This window comes from Mustela nigripes, chromosome 5, assembly GCF_022355385.1.
Source record: "Mustela nigripes isolate SB6536 chromosome 5, MUSNIG.SB6536, whole genome shotgun sequence".
NCBI lineage: Eukaryota > Metazoa > Chordata > Mammalia > Carnivora > Mustelidae > Mustela > Mustela nigripes.
Genome location: NC_081561.1, coordinates 143,794,930 through 143,813,672, shown reverse-complemented (window position 1 = coordinate 143,813,672; position 18,743 = coordinate 143,794,930). Strand labels below are relative to the sequence as shown.

Sequence of the window (18,743 nt, the reverse complement as noted above, 5' to 3'; positions counted from 1 at the left end):
GTTGGCTGGGGTTAGAGGCCTAGAAATCCTGGTGCTGACTGCCCTCTGAGAAACCATGCCCTACAGCAGGGATTTGCCAACCTTACAACTGCGGGTCCTGCCTACCAACCTCAAAGAGGTGGGAGGAAGGAGGCAGGTCAGCGCAAGAGAGGTGGACAAACCAAGTCAACCCATGGCAGCCAGAGCGGTCTCGTATTAGCAATTTTCTGTATGACCCATCAACAACACATTTCATTTTGGGAGAAGGATATCCCTGGTTACAAAATGTTTGAAAAGCTGTGCCTCAAAGTAAGAAATTGAAAAAAGTTAAACCCATTTCTTGATGTTTCTAGAGTGTTCAGATTCGACAAGGAGGAATTTAGGTGCTGAACTCAGGAGTCTCTAAACAGCGAGTAGCTAGGCGGTAGCCACACAAATAGCTGAAAAAATTAGAACTTATGAAATCTGGGAAGGTGTCCCTTGGGATATTTATAGATGGCAAAAGATAACTGATTAACGTGATGGACTGTTCCATGATCTACATTAATAACCAATTCAATTTGATTTTTACTTAGAGTCTAGGGCATGTTATATATCCTTATATATTTATAAGGGGAAGTCAAAGAACTCAAATGGTTCATTTTATGTAACCCTTAGAGCAGTGATTCTCAAACTGTGAAGTGCATCAGAGTCCTGTGAGGGTTGGGCCCAGCCCACTCAGCCTGGGGCAAAGACTGAAAGTGTGCTTCCAGCAGCCATGCTTTGAATAGCACAGTCCTAAATAATAAGAAATTATATTGTTTAAAGTATTGTGAATGTATAAAATACATTATTTTATAAACATTTGAATAAGAACATTGAGGAAGCTACTCCTGAGCTCCAGGGAACCCAGGCATGAACTCAGCTATCATGTTACGTCATTGTTTCCTTAATGAGGTGTCATTCATCACCCCCTGACGATCAGATTATATGAAGTTATTGGGCCTAGAAAAAAAAAAGGAGTATTCTCTAATATTTGTCATACAGTTAATTAACTACGTAAACAAAAAGCCAGTGAGTCCCCACTCAGTGCCAGGCATAATCCTAGGTGCTGGGCTAGAGCAGAAAATAAAACCAAAAAAAATGTCTACCTGAATGGATCTCATTCTACTTGGGGAGCAGCTAATAAGCAAAGAAACAGATAACTAGTGATTATGTGTCCTCTGTTGAAAAATTAAGGAGAATAAAGGGAATAGAGAGTGTTGGAAGGGGTGCTCTTTTGTGTAAGGCGCTAAGAAAGCCTTTCTGATAAAGTGACATTTCAGGAGAGCATCCATTGAGGGATTTCAGGCAGAGGGAAAGCCAGGTATGAATCCAAGGCAGGACATGCTTCGAATGCAGGGAGGCCAGCATGGCTGAGCAGGGATAGGGTGTGAAGCAGTAGGAAGAAGGGAAATCATAAGGGGGTCAAGATGGGAGCACTGGGCGTTATACGCAACTGATGACTCTTTGAACATTGCATCTGAAACGGTGATGTACTACATATTGGTTAATTGAATGTAAGTAAATTAAAAAAAAAAAAAAGATGGTCATTTGCATAGGGTGTTGTAGACCTCAAGTGTTACCCTGGTGAGAAGGGAGCCACTGGAAGACTTTTGAGCAAGGCAGTAGAGTGACCCGACTTAGGGAACTGGCTAAGTCAGCTTTTGAATCGGCTACTTGTGAATCATAGACACTTTAATGCCTGTAACATCAAGAACTTAGCGGCACTAATAATGGCCAACATCTATGAGTGCTTGCTGTGTACTTGGCATGGCACTCAGCACTGCTTCCATAAATGTCTTATTTAGTTCTGTAGAAGCTGTATCAGGTGGACAATGTTGTTATCCTCATTAGAGATAGGAAATAGCATCAGACTATTTGAGGAACTGATCCAGACAAGGCAAGATTTTACCAAGGATTGTTTTTTAAATTTTTTTATTGAGGCATTTTAAAATCTTTATTGAACTTTTAAAATATATTTTATTGTATCTAATTTCATTTTGTTTTAAAAATTATGCTATGGTAGTCACCATAAAGGACATCATTAGGTTTTGATACAGTGTTCCATGATTCATTCTTTGCATGTAACACCGAGTGCTCCATGCAATATGTGCCCTCCGTACTACCCATCACTGGGCTCACCCCCCCCACGCCCCTCCAAAATGTATGTCTACACAATGAACCACATACAGATGTTACAGCATAGTTATTTATACTTGCTAAACCGTGGAAGCAACTATGATCCTTCAATGGGTGAACAGAAAAATTGTGGTCCATCTGGACAACGAACAACTGTTCAGTGCTAAAAAGAAATGAGCTATCCAGCCATGAAAAGATATGGGAAAATTTAAGTGCATAATCCTGAGTGAAGGAAGGCATTCTGAGAAGCCTACATAGTATATGATTCGAATTATATGACATTCTGGAAAAAAGGAAACTGTGGGTGCAGTGGAAGATCAGTGGTTGCCAGAGACTGGGGAGATGGAAAGATGGATAGTCAGGACACAGGATTTTGGGGGGACAGAGAAGCTATTCTGTTAATGTCATGGTGACTCTGCGTCCTTACACATTTACCAAACCTACAGAAGATACAACACCAGCAGTGAACCCTGATATGAACTACAGACTACAGAGTGATAACGCTAAGTCAGTGTAGGGGTCACTATTACATCAAATGCACTCCTCTGTGTGGAGCGTTGGTAACAGAGCATGCTGTGTGTGTGTTGGGGAAGGGGGCTTCTATGGGAACTTTGTACTTTTTGCTCAGTTTTGCTGTCAACCTACAAGTACTCTAAGAAATAAAATGTGTTAAAACATTAAATGAAATTTATGTTAAGACTTGAGCCTTGGATACACCCTGTAGATAGACCATGACTATTAGAGAATGTGTTCTTTATCAGCATTTTTTTTTTTTTTTTTTTTTTTTTTTTTTTTTGGCCAGTGGTTCAGTGTAGTACAAGATGAAAATTATTTACGGGATTAGAAATTAGTTAACACCTGCCAAATACAAATCAGTCATGGAGGCCTACTAATGAAATAAAGTGATAAACTTCAGACTTAATTCTCTTTTTATTCCAAATCAAATCTCAAGTACTTGAAAATGTGTATCAGACATGCTAATGACTTGGAGCCAGAGGCTGTGAATTTCTTGGTGGAGTGGATAGCTTTAGGAGCGCCCCTTGTGTAAGCCTTCCCTGAAACAACAAGATTTTGGCAGTCACACAAGAGCAACTTAAAGTTGCTATCACAGGAAATTATTACAAATACAGTGATTTTGCCAAGAACTTATTTTTTTCCCTCCGGCATAGACATTTTTGCAATAATACACGCTTTCAATATTATAAGTGAAAATGATATTTTGCCAGCGTGACATATCTCGGGGTGGGTTTTTGAGGGGAGGGGAAGTAGTCCTGTGTTCCTTCCCAAGAAGTCTGACCACTATTTGGGAAGCAGGACGAGTTGCTCCTTCCTGTTGATGGTGCTCTCCATATACTGCAGTGCAATCGCTCATCCCGTTTTGGCTTCACTGTCCCGCTGCCGGTGTGCTTCTCAAGTATATGGAGTCCCATATACTCTGAACTTGCATGACTTGGAACATGGTTGGCGGCAGACATACTGTCCTACAGCCAGAAGTTTTCCTCAACATACAGAATGGAGCCCTGACCACTCTTCACCTCTTTTCTCACACATGGTGGGTGAAATGGTGAATCATTGCACAGGGACAGCGGGGCACAGTGTGCCGTGGGATGTGCAGAGCACAGGCGACAGTTCTGACCCCAAGGAAGCCACAAGTTGGTAAAGGGACGGTTAGAGGTAACTAAGCCGTCCACACAGAGCACTATAAGCCATCAAATGATTAGTTCCTGCCATTCTCATCAGTCTGCCTTCTGCGTACTTTTTATTACTGTAATCACTGTGGTAAAACACTCACAATGGGAGCCATCTTAGTTATTTCTAAGTGTACAGTTCGGTAGAGTTAAGGATAGAGTTAAGGATAGTCACAGTGTTGCACAACAACTTTTCTGTATTGCCAAACTGAAACTCTGCATGTCCTTGAAACCACTCTCCATTCCCTCCTCCCCCAACCCCTGGCAGTGAGCATTCTACTTTTTATGTCTTATGAATTTGATGACTCCAGAAAGCTCATATGAGTGAAACCATACTGTAGTTATCTTTTTGTGACTGGCTTATTTCACAGCATAATGTCTTCAGGGCCCATCCATTTTGTAGCATGGGCTGGAACGTCAGAGAATTTCTTATGGGTAATACACTGGCAACAGGTAATACAGAGGCTAAGAAGACCCAGACCCTCAAGTAGCTCACAGTTTAGAAGATATACAGACATTTGATTCCCTTCTAATTACAATTCCATTGTAATTCCAGTTGTGATGGAATGAGCGGTAAAAACACAGCAAAGCAAAGCAGTGCAGGCTTCAGAGGATGAGGAGGCTAAGGTAGGCATCCTCGATGGCCTTTGAGAGACACGAAGGACTTGTCTGTGGTCGGCAGAGGCTGGGGGTTTGGAGGTGGTGAGGCATCGGTCACACTCAAAAGTGCCTGAATTTGAAGGGATGTTCAGGCTGGTTCTATGACACGTTTGGAGGTCTGATGACAGTACAATGGTGGTTGAGGGAGACGGGTCCCTGTGGTCGAGCTCCAGACGCCAAAAAATGTTCATGGACCAAAATGGCCATGGTAACTATTTGTCACATCTCTCCTGTTTTCTGATGTTTAAGAAACTGTTCCCACATCTTGCATTTTCTTTCTGAAATACTTGGCAAAGAAGAGTGATGTGGGCAGGTAGAGCTGGAAGGAGAGCCAGTGTGTCCTTCTCTGTGTGACAGAGAACACAGGGAGGAAAGCCCAGAGTCCGTGTGAGGAAGCAGAGCACTTCCCTTCATCTGTGACTTGCTGGCCGCGGGGACAGCGGGCTACCTGCTGGAAACAGGAAGACAAACCGAGGCGAGCCTTTCCACCCCATGCTTTTGGTGCAGCCTCTTCTGGCACACAGGACTCTGTGAGAAGTGTTTTGTGGTTTGTGATGGTCTGTCGTCAAATATAAGCGGTTAAAAATGAACTGTAGGGGTAGTGGTGGGAAATGACAGTGGGACTTGCCGGGGCCCTCGGATGTTTTCACTCTGCCGTAGTCACGTCTGCAGAGTAATATTGGGATTAAGAGGGAAGGGAGAAGCCGCACTTGGAACACATGAGGCTGGCGGGACTCCGTGCTCTGAAGGCTCCGTGCTCTACGGTCATCTGTCTCTGGGGCACCCACTGCCCACAAAGTAAAGCATCTCCATTTTTCACTCGTTGAGCTCTGAGGTCTTTCAGAGGACGCTGGACATGTGCCAAGATGGGGAGATTTGCACTTGACAGGAGAGTGCGAGCTGAGGCGGGATATTTATAGCTGGTGAGGTCCGTCTTGGGACTCGCTGGAGCGCTCTAATTAATGCAGACTGGGCCAAAAACACTGCCAAGCTGCGGATTCCATTTTCTTGATTGGTTAGAAGGAAGATAAAGAGAAAAATTACAGATTAAATGGTAGAAATTGGCTGCCTATAATAAACTCTTTAAAAACTTTCTAAATTTGTTCTGAATAAATAAAGACTAATGGAAATTTTGTGAATGTTTTATTGAAAGTGTTATTTTATGTGAACTGTAGCTTCCAAGAAATTTACACATTATTCAAGAATCTTTGTTCCACCTATGTAATGAAAATAGGAATGAGCAAAATACCCATTGAAACCCTCATGATAAGTTAAAAACAAAAACAAAAACAAAATGCCCCTCCCCCAAAAACAATGAAAAAACAACCCCCCCAAAACCCTGCCAGGACTTTGTTTTAAAATGACTTTTCTGGATAATTCCATAGAGTCAAGCCCAAACTCCTGCCCCTTCTAAATCTATTGCTCTTAATTAATTATTCAAATGATGCCCCTGAAGAGCTCTATAATATCTAAGAATTTCTTCCTCAATCCTCAGAAATGGAATTATATTGACTCCCTTTGGTGTTAAAGGTGTGTTAAAAGCCCTCTGATTCTTTGAAAGTTGATGCTCTGTCTTTTCTGTGTATGATAATTAAACTAACTAGAATATTCCATCAATGAAATTGTAATTAGAAGGGAATCAAATGTCCAGTTGTTTGTCTGGTGGATTAAATAAAAAATCCCTTGAGCCAGGCAACATGTTTTTGTATATTCCAAGTGTTTGCCACAGTGCTCATTATACAGTAGGCACTTAATAAATGTTTGCCTACGCTTGCTGGAGGGTGCTGTAGAAAGAGGTGACAGGCGTTTGTTCTGGTCCTAGGGCATGTCCTACCCCAGCGTGTGACATGTCTGTGACACAGATGCTGAGTGTAGTGGCGATGAGCTCTGGAGCCAGGCTCACCAAGCCATATCCCAGCTCTGCTTCTTACCGCTTCGGTGACCTTCGCCAGTTTACTTTCTGCTGCTCTAAGGGTGGTCTGTCGAGCACCCGTGTCATCATTGCTCAGGACGTTGTCAGATATGCAGAGTCTCTGGCTGCAGCCCACACCTACTGAATCAGAAACGTTGTTTTTTAAAAAAAGATCCTTAAGCAAACAGTGCATAGTCAGGTGTGAGAAACACTGATGTCCTTAAGGCACCGCACCTCCGTTTCCGCATGTCTGATGCATGAATGATGGCGTCCCCCACGCCATGTCGTTCCTTCCTGCTAGGTCGCGACCAGCGCTTCGAACCAGGCTTGGCAGAAACTAAACGTTAATGACCGTTAGCTGTGTTTGTTGTCCCGTCTCTTTCCAGCTCACGTGATCAGACGCCCTGGTGTTGAGCCTGGGTCTGAAATCAGTCCAAGTTTACAGATTCAGAGACACCTGACTGAAACCAGAAAAACCCAGCCCTGCCCCCATGTCATGTATCAGAGACGTCTGCTCCCCAGATGGCCCTTGTTCTTAGTGTGGCTTTGGAGTTGGGGCTTCATTTCACTGCAGCTGATTAATTCATTGACTAACATTTAGTTTTAAGTGTTGACCACTTCCAGCATGTATGTAGGACAAGTTAGCATAGCCGGTGTATTAGGATAATGAAGAACGACATTGGCAGCAAAACCTCTTACGGCTATTTTCCTAAAATTCTACATTGTCATCACTTTCCAGCTATGAATTGTGTAGACCTTTTTTTCTTATATTCTGTTAGGCAATGTACTACTTTTGGAATATTCCATCAAAAAATAGGATTAATCTTTCAGTTTTCATTATCTGTGTTTAATCATTGGGAACCACTTGGATAGCAAGGAAATTTAAATAAGACCAAAAAAAAAAAAAAAAAAAGGATGTTGTTTCTTTTTCTTTTTTTTTTTTTTTCCCCTATTGGAATTTGCTCAGAGGACCCTTTAGCTCCATACAGTGTTTTGAAGGAGCAGACTAGCCGGGGACTGATCACACAAGTGACCACAGAGACCTCAGCGGGGCGCTGCTAACACGTGACAGATGAGAGTACTTTAAGAACAGGTTACTGTTGAGCTTAGTAATGGAGACAGAGCTTCTCTTTCAATGACCAAGAGGAGGGAACACGCAATTTCAGAACTGATCCCCTGAGCATGCGTTTTCGGACCAGAATCGTTACACAGAACATGCTGGAAACTGGGTGCTGCCGATGTTTATGTGACTCTAATGATGGAACTTTATATGGGTCTAAAAGGACCTACCCTCACATAACTTCAAGAAAAAGATGTATGCACATCTTCATGATGTCCTACCTTTTGAAGAGAAGACACTTCACTAACCTGCTGACAGATGAAGGCAAACATTTTAATCAAGAGTGCTGGCTTAGGCAAGTCTGATTTGCCAACCTTCACAGATTGCGGCTGCTTGTGTGCAATTCCTGTAGTGTCACAAAGTATGGAAAGGCACAGCTTTAGTGAGTGATACTTCTGCCTGAGTAATTATTTATAAAAGCTGCGTGTTGTATGGGTTTCTGTTGCCAGTGTAATCGCTTTGATGATGAAGAGCCAGCCAGAACTCTCCGACTTCTGGCTGACGGCTGTGAAGTCACCTCTCTTCAAAAAATTGTGGAATCATTTGATAATATTCTTTTACTACATTTACTCTTTCATGATGACATCACTGAAATTCTCATGGTGTATCAAATATTTGAAAAATAAATACAATTTTGGGGAAATATAGAGCAATATTAGTAGGAACGAGAATTTCCCCATGGGTGATGAGACAGCATGCTTCAAATTGACCATACAGGATCTTCTTTCATGAAAATGAGAAAGATTATGTCTATTACTAACTATTTTATAGGTTACTTAATACTACTAACATAGCTGCCATATTTCATGTGTCAACTTATTCTACTAAAATAGAACAACAGCTTTTTGTCCTTTGCTTAATCCACTCTCTTTTTGTCAGTAAGAAGTTTTATATCTCAGTGAAATATAGCACATCTTCAGTGATAGGACATACTAGTAATTTAGGGCGACTGTATGATCATGCATTTGTATCATTTCCTACTTACTACAGAGAAACAGATCAGAGCCTTATATTATCTTTCATTAGTGAACAATCTAGAATTTTTCCGACTTATTTTTTCCACTTTCTCTTTAAATTATTTTTTCCATAGGTATCTTTTCTTTTCTTTTTTTTTTTTTTAAAGATTTTATTTATTTGTTTGACAAACAGAGATCACAAGTAGGCAGAGGCAGGCAGAGAGAGAGGAGGAAGCAGGCTCCCTGCGGAGCAGAGAGCCAGATGCAGGACTCAATCCCAGGACCCTGAGATCATGACCTGAGCCGAAGGCAGAGGTTTAACCCACTGAGCCACCCAGGCGCCCTCATAGGTATCTTTTCATTTCAGACTTCATGGCAAATAATTTTTCTTATTCATATGAATAAAAAGAAGTTTTCCCTTTTAACTTAGTTAATTGGAGAGCTTTCCCATATACAGTAGGACTGTAAGCACCAAGGGGGCACACACAGTTTCCACAAGCCCCGCTGGGAAGTGAACTTCATGAGACCGGATTTCGTCCTGCGCTGGGCTGTCTGCACTACCTAACACAGTGCTTGGAACATAGTAAATGCTTAATAAATATGTATTAAATGAATAAAACATCATTTATTCATTAATCCTTTGATGGCCCTTTGAGACTAGGAAATGTAATTCATTCACATCCATGATTCTAAGTTGTGGGAGATGTTCAGATTTATGAAGCAACATCCAGTGTTTCTGTCGGAGACAAACAGATATCTTAATATCTTAATATTGTAATTATGGCCGTCAAAATTATAAGATACTCTGACTTCCAAATTCTTTATAAACAATAGGTAGATCTATTGGTTGAGGCCTGAGAACCTATATTTGATGGCTTCACGGGTGACTTTGAGAAGCAGGCACTGTTGGAGCTCTTGTGGGTCGGTGTTTCCTAGCTCAGCCTATCCCGGCGTTGAGAAGCAGGCACTGTTGGAGCTCTTGTGGGTCGGGGTTTCCTAGCTCAGCCTATCCCGGCGTCCTCCTCGGCTCCCCACCAACTCTTTTTCAGGTAGAGCGTCTAGATCACTCCTCCAAGCCTATAAATGAATAGTATGTTTATGGCCACTCAAATTTTGGTTTCTTGGCACTGCGTCCCACTAAAAGGAACCAGGAATGCTTGGAGAATGGCAGAGTTAGACCCAGGATAGAAAAGATGCAAGAAGAACTGTGGACATCTAAGGTGCTATCTTGTTTGATAGTTTGTGTAGGTCATCAAAGATGAATGGAAGACACATGGACTAACAGAGATGTATTATCCAAAGATGGAATAGTCTAAGATAAAAAGGAGTATTAAATATAATTATTAAAATTATTTTATAGAAAAAAATCAAATTGTATTAAAATCAGTGAAAATAACTAGGGCATTAAAACTGTACTCAGAAAATTGTTCACTGAAAGAAAAACAACAAGAATTTCTCTAACTTCTCTGAGGGACACCTGGGTGGGTCAGTAGGTTAAGTGTCTGCTTTCAGCTCAGGTCATGATCCCAGGGTCCTGGGCTCAAGTCCTGCATTGGGTTCCCTGCTCAGCAGGGAGCCTGCTTCTCCCTCTGTCTGCTGTTTCCCCTGCTTGTGCTCTCTCTTTCTCATAAATAAACAAACAAACAAATTAATTAATTAATTAAATCCTTGAAAAAATAATTTATCTAACTTCTATAAGAATTTTATTTTAGAGTAACTAATAATCATAGTGGTTGAAGAAAGTTTTTCTGTACAGAATTACTCCAGATAATAATTGAAGATAATATCAAAATCAGACTATTCACCATTCCCAAGTCCTAATTCATTCTGGCAACAGTGACAAACAGGTGAACATGGGTGAGTAGATCTACTATGAAGGAATCAGGCTGATGCCATGTGATCAGTTTGAGGGTCAGTAGAAGTGGACAAACCATCAGTTTATCTTTTTATCTTTTAATAAGTTTTATCTGGTTATGGTTATATTGTACTATACTCTGTACTTTTGTGTAGAAAAACACTGGAGAGAACGTGTGTGTGTGTGTGTGTGTGTGTGTGTGTGTGTGCGCGCACGATGATGATGAAATGTTAGGGTTAGATGGCCGAATAGGATACAGCACCAGTTGATGTCTTCTAGGACAATAAGCCATAATCTTTGTGGTTGTCTCTCACATAAGATAGGAATTATGACCATGAGTGGGACTCTATTGTCTCTGTACCAAACCTGTTTTTTGGTTCCGGCTTTGTAGGATTGGCTACACAAGTAAAGTTGGTTATTGTTTCTTAATAGTGTGCTGTCATACCTTATGAAGTGAGAAGTGCTGCCAGATAGGACTCTGTGTTGCACTGCTTGTTTGCTTATCTTGTGGTGAGATGAGAACAAATTCTTACCGGATCTGTGCCGATGATCGTGCTGCCGTGAACAGTAAGGAGGCTCCGTGAAAGCATTTGCTTCTGAATTCTCAGGGCCAGTGAAAATCGGAGACTATTGATAAATGTTTAATTCAGTAAACAGAAGCGTGGTCCACTAAACTGAAGGTGAGATAAACGAAGAAGAAAAAGACCTTCACATATTCATAAAAATATAACAGTGAAAGCAGTACCAATAATGTCCAAAACAAATAGCCATAATTAGATTTCCCTCATCAGTGTAGTTCTCATGTAATTAATTCTCGTCTTGTTGGATCATAGGTTAGTGGGTTGCTTTCATGAAGAACATCTATTTCCAGGCTGAAATGATCCTGGAAATCCTAATTCATTCCATTGGTGTCAGCCCTGAGAGTCTGTTCTTTGAAGTATTGAGTAGTTCAAAGCACCTGGCAGAGTCCTTTCCCTGAGGCCTGAGACCGTCCTTCTGTGATGAAGATATAAGCTCAGTCCTGTGCTTTATAGAGAGCTTCCAGGCAAGCCTCAAATGGAGGCACAAACTGGTTTCATAATAATAAAAGGATGATCGGATTTCTACAGTGACCAATAATCTTAGAATGGGGGGCATAACAGTCCCCTTGGTGATACAGTACATAACTATTTTATAAGGGTTTGGTCAGTGTTTCCCCGTAAGGTAAGAGCATATAATAGGCAACATGGGCTTTGATCAGTCTCTAGGCCCCCCTTCCCCCATAAAGGGATCAGTTTGTGGAAGATGTGGATAGATGGGATTTTGATCCATACAAAGCAAACCTAGGGAGGCCGGTTCTCCTCTGCTGCTCTGTCCCTCGCTCCCCCAGTGATGCGGCACTAATCAAGAAATGCAAAGCACACCAAACCCAGAATTTCTAGCGTCTCTCTCCTGGTACCCTCTGGGAAATTCCAAGACGCTTATAATTGCAAGGCATATGCTGAAATCATTATTGTAAATTTTTATTTTAATTTTAGGTCTGATTTCTGGAAGTCAAGATCAAAGAAATTATCAGAGGGGGTTTGATCATTTGGTTATAATAAAAATCCTAGGCACCCGAGAAATAATACTTGGATAGTTTTTTTTTTTTTTTTTTAAACAAAATGACAATAAAATATTTAAAAATAAATGTAGGTAAGATGATCAAAAGGAACTTTAGCTAATTTACAAGTAAAGAAACTTGACTTTTTAGATTATCTATCAAAGAATATGGTAAAATCAACACTGAGCTGAGATTATGCTGGTGGGTTATACATAGAATGATACCTGGGAAGATCGCATGGATGGGGAAAATTGGGTGTTCTAACATGAACTTTATCAGCTAGATAGAGGAAAAGTCTAATTTTAATTTTGCATAAATATAATATTTGATGACATAGGTTTTATGAGCTCCCTTTATTTTGGCCCTTAAATTACCTTAGGAATAAACCCATCAAAACTAGGTAGACTTTGCACTAATTTTAACATAACTTCATAACTTCTTTTTCTTTTTCTTTTTTGTTTATTTTTATTGTGTTATGTTAGTCACCATCTAATACATCCTTAGTTTTTGATGTAGTGTTCCATAATTCATTGCCATAACTTCTTTTTAGACATAAGTATTATGAATAAAGTAAAGTGGATTTCACTCTCCTCAGACTTTCTACAGCTGTCTGTATTTTCTATTTTCTCAAGTTTTTTTCTTCCACTCTGTTCTTTCATATTCTGTAACAAACTGCCACTTTGTTTTAGGGGGAAAAACTATGCTCTTCTTCCTTTAAAAACAAAATCAAACACTCATCCCATTGCTTTGGCTGCACAGCTGTATTTTTCTCTTGCTACTGCTTCTACTCTAGTGTCAGCCACCCAAGCTAATTACAACTTTTAACCAAAATAACAACTTTTGTTATACAGAGGTAACCAGGAGGTAGGTAACTGAAAACTGTTAGACACAAGAATTTTTGCAGAGTGGCAAAGCTCACAAATACAGTTTTCTACAGGTCCAATTTCTTATAGTAGCAAAAATAAAACTGAATTAGCATGACCTAAGAAATCGCTATTTTGTACCATATAGGATAAAAAATACAAAAACTTAAAATTATGTTTATTTATTGATGCTATGTAGCCATCCAAAGATTATTCATTGAATAGTCTGACTTAATATTGGTCCAGGTTTTAAGTTATATAAGGATCTAGGAACTTCTGTTTTGGCTGACATACTACAAAACAGAAGTACTATAAAACCTTTGCCAGAATTATGATTCAATCTAGTCAAATACAAATGTACAAATGTATATTTTTCATGAACTTAAATGTCATGCAGGTGTAATGTTTGCTTACTTAATAAACCAATATGAGAAGTATAAATTCAGATTAAGTACTGTCTTTTGGGGAAATAAACCCAACTCTGTTATAAAATATAAAATAAAAATCTTACCACATATTCAGCACTGACATATCTGAGAAAAGATACATAACCTTTTTTCTTTCTTAAATCCAGTTTATTTAAACAGCTCCAAAGAGTGTCCAGAGATTCACTTTAATTATGTGAACATGGATTCTTCAAATATTTCTTAGCTAGTAGTTTCCAAAAAAACAATTTTTTTTTTTCCCTTAAAACCGAGAGTAAGGATTTGAGTTTCTTGTCCAAGATCCTGCAGCTAAAACATGTTGAGACTAAGATTTGAACCAAGATCTTTGGTCAAAAATCCATTGTCTTTGAATTGGATCACAGGGTTCACTGGCCAATGCTTAGATTTCATCTAGTTTGTAAAATCAACACTAATCCTATATACTTGGATGCAAGAGCTACCACCTCAGTATAAGGCTTTCAACAAACCCCCCGTCTTTGTAAAATACCTCAGTAATAGTTTCCTAAGTTAGAGATGTCTGCTTTCCATGGCCTTGCCTTCGACCGAATAACTCACCAGTTAACAGGAATCACAACAGCCACAGAAAAACTACTTTTAATATGGTCGGAGCTAGTTGGTGAGAAACCCTGTGATTTGAGTTTGTGAAGAAGTTATATAATCTGTTCATTTTTTTTTCCCCCCAAACACAGTTTTTGGAACTGGATTTCCAAGCTATTTTAGACCTATTTCTAAAGCTCCCCCCCACCCCGTCAGATTAGTTCTAGGTCATGAACGAGCATGTTATGTCATTCCATTTCTGTACCTGAATGCACCATAAGATTGAACATGCTTGGCCCTGGACTGTACCTGGCTTGGGAATAGCATCAAAATGTGACCAGTGATTCATTCCAAAAGGCCTCCTGAACTTCAAGAACACTCACACTGTATCACCACTCAGCAACTGAGCACGGTAAGAGAGAATGCCAGATCCCATAACATGGTTACTGTTGCTCACAGCCTGGTTTTTGGGCTGCATTAGAAAATTGCATGCCAAATATACACCAGGCAAGTATTTCTAAAGAGCAACTGTTTTTCCTCAGTGTTGCTTTGATTTACAATAATTGGTCCAAAGGGAGCTATCTGGTTGTAATGTGTTTTTACTCGGCTGTTTGACAGTTGTTGCCCATAACTACAAATTATTGATACAATATATTCATGGGTTATGTTCACAGTCCTTGGTGATTGGAGGGAATCAATAATTCTTGGAAAGATGGAAACAAAACCTTACTCTAGGGAATAATATCTGATTTGCATTGAATAATTAGCTCATCATCTTTCTTTTTTCTGGAGAACTCAAATGTGGGATTTGAGACTAGTCAAAAATCTTAACACCCTTATAGACACAATGAGGTTACACAAAAATATGCATGTTAGTTATGCACATATTGATAGATCTTTATGAAACTTATTGTGGGGCGCCTGGGTGGCTCAGTGGGTTAAGCCTCTGCCTTTGGCTCAAGTCACCATCTCAGGGTCCTGGGATTGAGCCCTGCAGTGGTCTCTCTGCTCAGTGGGGAGCCTGCTTCCCCCTCTTTTTCTGCCTGCCTCTCTGCCTACTTGTGATCTCTCTCTCTCTCTCCATCAATCAATAAATAAAATCTTTTTCTAAAAAAAAAAAAACTTATTTGTGAAAGTTTTTGAAAATGGTAAATGAAGATGGTAGGTAATCCAGGTAATTTAAATACCATAAGATAGAGACCTATTTAGTATGTGCCTGTTTTACTGATAGTTCAAATCAAAGGTAAATCAAAATTTCGATGAAGAGATTTTTTTCAAATAATCACCACTATACTTAACCACGTTTGGATACCCTTCTTCTTGTAGCATTAGTTGTTTTTAACATTTACCCTGGAATAATATCCCTTTTTCCTCCCATTAACTAGGAGAGCATCCTAAAGACTTGCCTTTGACAAGTCCTTGAATGTACTTTGATGGCTTCTTATTAACCCTTGGAAACTGTGACTGCTGTACAACCACTTGGTTCTAAATGTAAGAATTTATGTCCCCTCATGACCTTCCAGCAACAGCAGAATGTGATTTTGTAAGACATTAGCATAATGGAACCTTTTCAATAAAATGATAAATCGAGCTCATCGCCGAAAACAGAACACACACTTGGTAATTTATTGCAGTCACTGCCATGTGGCGGACCCTGTTCATAGCGTGTGCTTTTAACTCTGATGAGAATGTCGCCTTTCCTCACCTCCGGCAAGTCTGCAGGATTCGCATGGAAGAGAAATGCTTTCTCTCATGCATCCAGCAGGACTTTGGGAACAGTCATCATTACATGACATAATTATTCCTCATGAATGTATCTAATTATGTTATTGTTTTTAAGTCTCTTTCCTGTAAACAGAGGTTGAACGTCGTTCGCCGGTGTGTTGGGGAGAGGCTGGCAAGGAGCGGAGAGCGTAGAGGAGTCGCTTTTGTCCGCACGGAACTCGGGGGTTTGTTGGGACCAGAGAGTGAAAGCATTTGTACATGGGAATGTTTTCTCTCAGTTTGGCAAGGCATTGTGAATATATTACCAGAACACATTCCTGCCTGAATTAATAGTTGTTTGTGAAGAAAGGATTACATCTCAGAGCCAACTCATTTGTGTAAATATCTCTCGTAAGTGGGAAATACCTGGGTGGATTTTTAGGGGAGGGGACTAATGAGAAAAAACAAAGAGTACTTTATCAAAATTAACATCTGTTCCTCTGCTGCTGGGAGGGTCACTTTAGATCACCTGCTTTCAGCAAGAACTGAACTAGTTTCCTCATTTCAGGGTTGCATTTTCTATTTTCCGTACAAATAGGTAATGATCCTTCCTGCTGTGGGAAGCTGCATTTCCTTGGGGAAGGAGGCCTTCTCCTCCGGGATCCTAGACCAGCAATGAGGACTAGCCACCCCGCCCTGAGACGAGATGGCCCAGTGTTTGTTTGTTGCACATGCTGGCCTGGGTGCCTGGAGGGTCACCGCTGAAATCAAGACGTGGTAGTAGTCTGTGTATCTGCCTGGGTTGTCCTTCTGTTTTTATGTGATCTCTTCTTATGTTTAACATTTCTTTTGTAACCTCTTAATGTTAAGTATAGAAGTCCATTTTAGAAATAGCCAAGGGATGTGTTATAAGTGAATAAATAAATTATGGTCGAATGGAGACTGATAAATTATACAGGTACATGTGCGGGGGAGAAGCACTAGGAAGTCTGGCTTCTTTTTTATTCCTCCTAGAAAGAATTCTACTTTACTGAAACTAAATAAAATGTCACTATCTAAATTGAAGAAAATCTGGCATATTTGCATGAGAAAGTTTGCTGGTGTCATTGGTGACATGCTGAATTTCAAGATCATTGCTGTCTGTGGAGTTGAATAATGTTGAATAATGTGTATAGTAGTGTGTTCCATATGATCAGACATGGCTTTTTTTTTTTTTTTTTTTTTTTTACAATTTAAGCATTCTTATGATGAAGTATTCTAAGTTTAAAGCAAAGCATGCTACAGTAGCTTATACTCTCATGAAGTAGGTCTCTTTTGGGATAGGAGAATAGTTGAAGTGAAACTGTATAAATCCTGGGTATCATTTTCATACACTTTTTTTTAAACCAAACCACAGCTAGGAATATAAGTAGGGATAAGAAATAGATATTACAACTTGTGCTAATATTCTCTACTTTAATCAATTCTTACTCCTTTATTCACTACCTCTCCAATAAACTTATCTCCATAAAATGATCTCATCTTTACTTGAACTCATTATACTTCTGATTCGGTCACTTTATGTGGCAATTCATTTTCCCGGTTCTGTAGCTGTTTGAATAAAGTAATGAAAGTATCAATGTCTTTCTTGCATATTGGTGGCTTTTGCAGTTTTAAATTATATTTTTGAAGTTTGGTACAATTTACTCATAATAAAATTATTATGCCATTCTAAATTATGTCAAAAACCTCTTAAAGTCCAAATCTGGTTATACTTTACTACGTACTTGGCTAAAATAATGATGGTGATGGGGTTAGCAGTGATTTTTCAGGGTACAGTAAAAGGTGTTTGATAAAATTGTAGCACGGGTAAGATGGACAAAATAATTAGTCAAGCTTTTTAACTTTAACATGCATTCTCTGCTTTAAATTTCTGATGTTTTAAGGAAATTCAAAAAGTCAATGGATAAAATTCTCTGCTTTCGAGTAAAACTGTCCAAAGTCCCTAAGAAAGATGGTTATCCGTCCAGTTCTTTAAAATCTCTAAGGCAGTAGTCCACCACATCCTTCGGAATATCATTATAGAGTTAACTTTTGAATTGGTTTATGTGATTGAAAACTCTCAAAATATGAGTCTTAAAGTATGATTAATTGAATGACAGTTTAGCTAAGAAAATGTGCTTTTGAGGGTTAATTTATTTCTTACTTTTAATGGGATTCATCCTAGTCTTTTGTTTTTATCCTTCATTGAAAATTGGACACAATTAACTCAACCACTCATTGACCTTTAGGGGCATGGCTTTTTTCCTGTGAATAAGGGAGTTACAGGGTCATGATTTTTTAAAGTACATTATTGTTTGCAAATGAGTATTCCTCCTTCCTCCAACTATTGTTTTTCTTTTTGTTGATATATTGGGATGTATTTTGCTTTTCTTCATATTTCTGTTTTAATAGAAATAAGTTGATTGCTTCCAAATACTGGACAGCTATGAGAAATGTAGCAATTACTCATTAATTCTTCCAGAGTTTGGGCAAAAGATAAAATTCCTCTTAAAAATGTTGCTGCCAGCCTGTCAGTGGGTCATATATACGAAGAAAAGAATGGGAGTATGAAGTCTGGGAAGATGTTTCACAGCAGTTGTTGTACTTCTGGTATCACCTGCAGAGCAGGATTCCAACAGTATTTGTTGGAAAATTTCATTAAAAAAAGAAGAATTCATCATATAGGTGTATCAGTTAATTCATACTCGGGAGTCGATAAAAGCAAATATATTGTACTTTCCACGGTTTTGCCTTTTTTCATAATTTTATTTCTCTTCTCTGGCTCTTTACGGAGAAGTGCTGGGAAACCTGTTCCTGCCTTATGAACAGGAGCTCCTTAGCAAAGCCAGATTCCGGTTGAACCATAAAGGACACCAGTTAGGATTAATGACACTAACTGGCACATTGTTATACATTTCTTCTCTTCCACAAATGCATGCTGGGATGAATCTTTGTTGCCACAGACCTGGCTCGAAGGTCCCATGAGGCCAGATTTGGGGAAGCAGCTCCCAAGATCAGGCCTTCGTAGAGAGGCTGGGAAAACAGATTAAAACTAGCAACCAGGAAGTGCGAAGTTTTGTTGTTTGCTTTTAGCTTTTTGTCCCAGGACAGCTAGATTGTATAGAATAGTGACTGATCAAAGTGCTAAATGTTATAGAGCCCAAAGGAAGACAACCTCAAGGCCATTTTTATCGGCGGTCTCCCACTGCAGGCTCTTTCCACCCTGATTGGTTCGCCTTGTGAGGTCCCTGAAAGGGCTG

General features: G+C 39.6%; 1 protein-coding gene and 1 long non-coding RNA gene across 4 annotated transcripts in view; one reads left to right on the top strand and one right to left on the bottom strand.

Annotated features, from left to right (window-relative positions):
- Window positions 1–18,743, top strand: part of PRKN (parkin RBR E3 ubiquitin protein ligase) — a 1,295,868-nt gene that overhangs the window by 455,717 nt on the left and 821,408 nt on the right. The window lies entirely within an intron of this gene.
- Window positions 5,345–6,719, bottom strand: LOC132017523 (uncharacterized). The gene is made up of 3 exons (XR_009404310.1): window positions 6,634–6,719; window positions 6,419–6,537; window positions 5,345–5,494 (listed from the first exon to the last, which is right to left on the bottom strand). It is a non-coding gene; the product is annotated as an uncharacterized LOC132017523 (long non-coding RNA).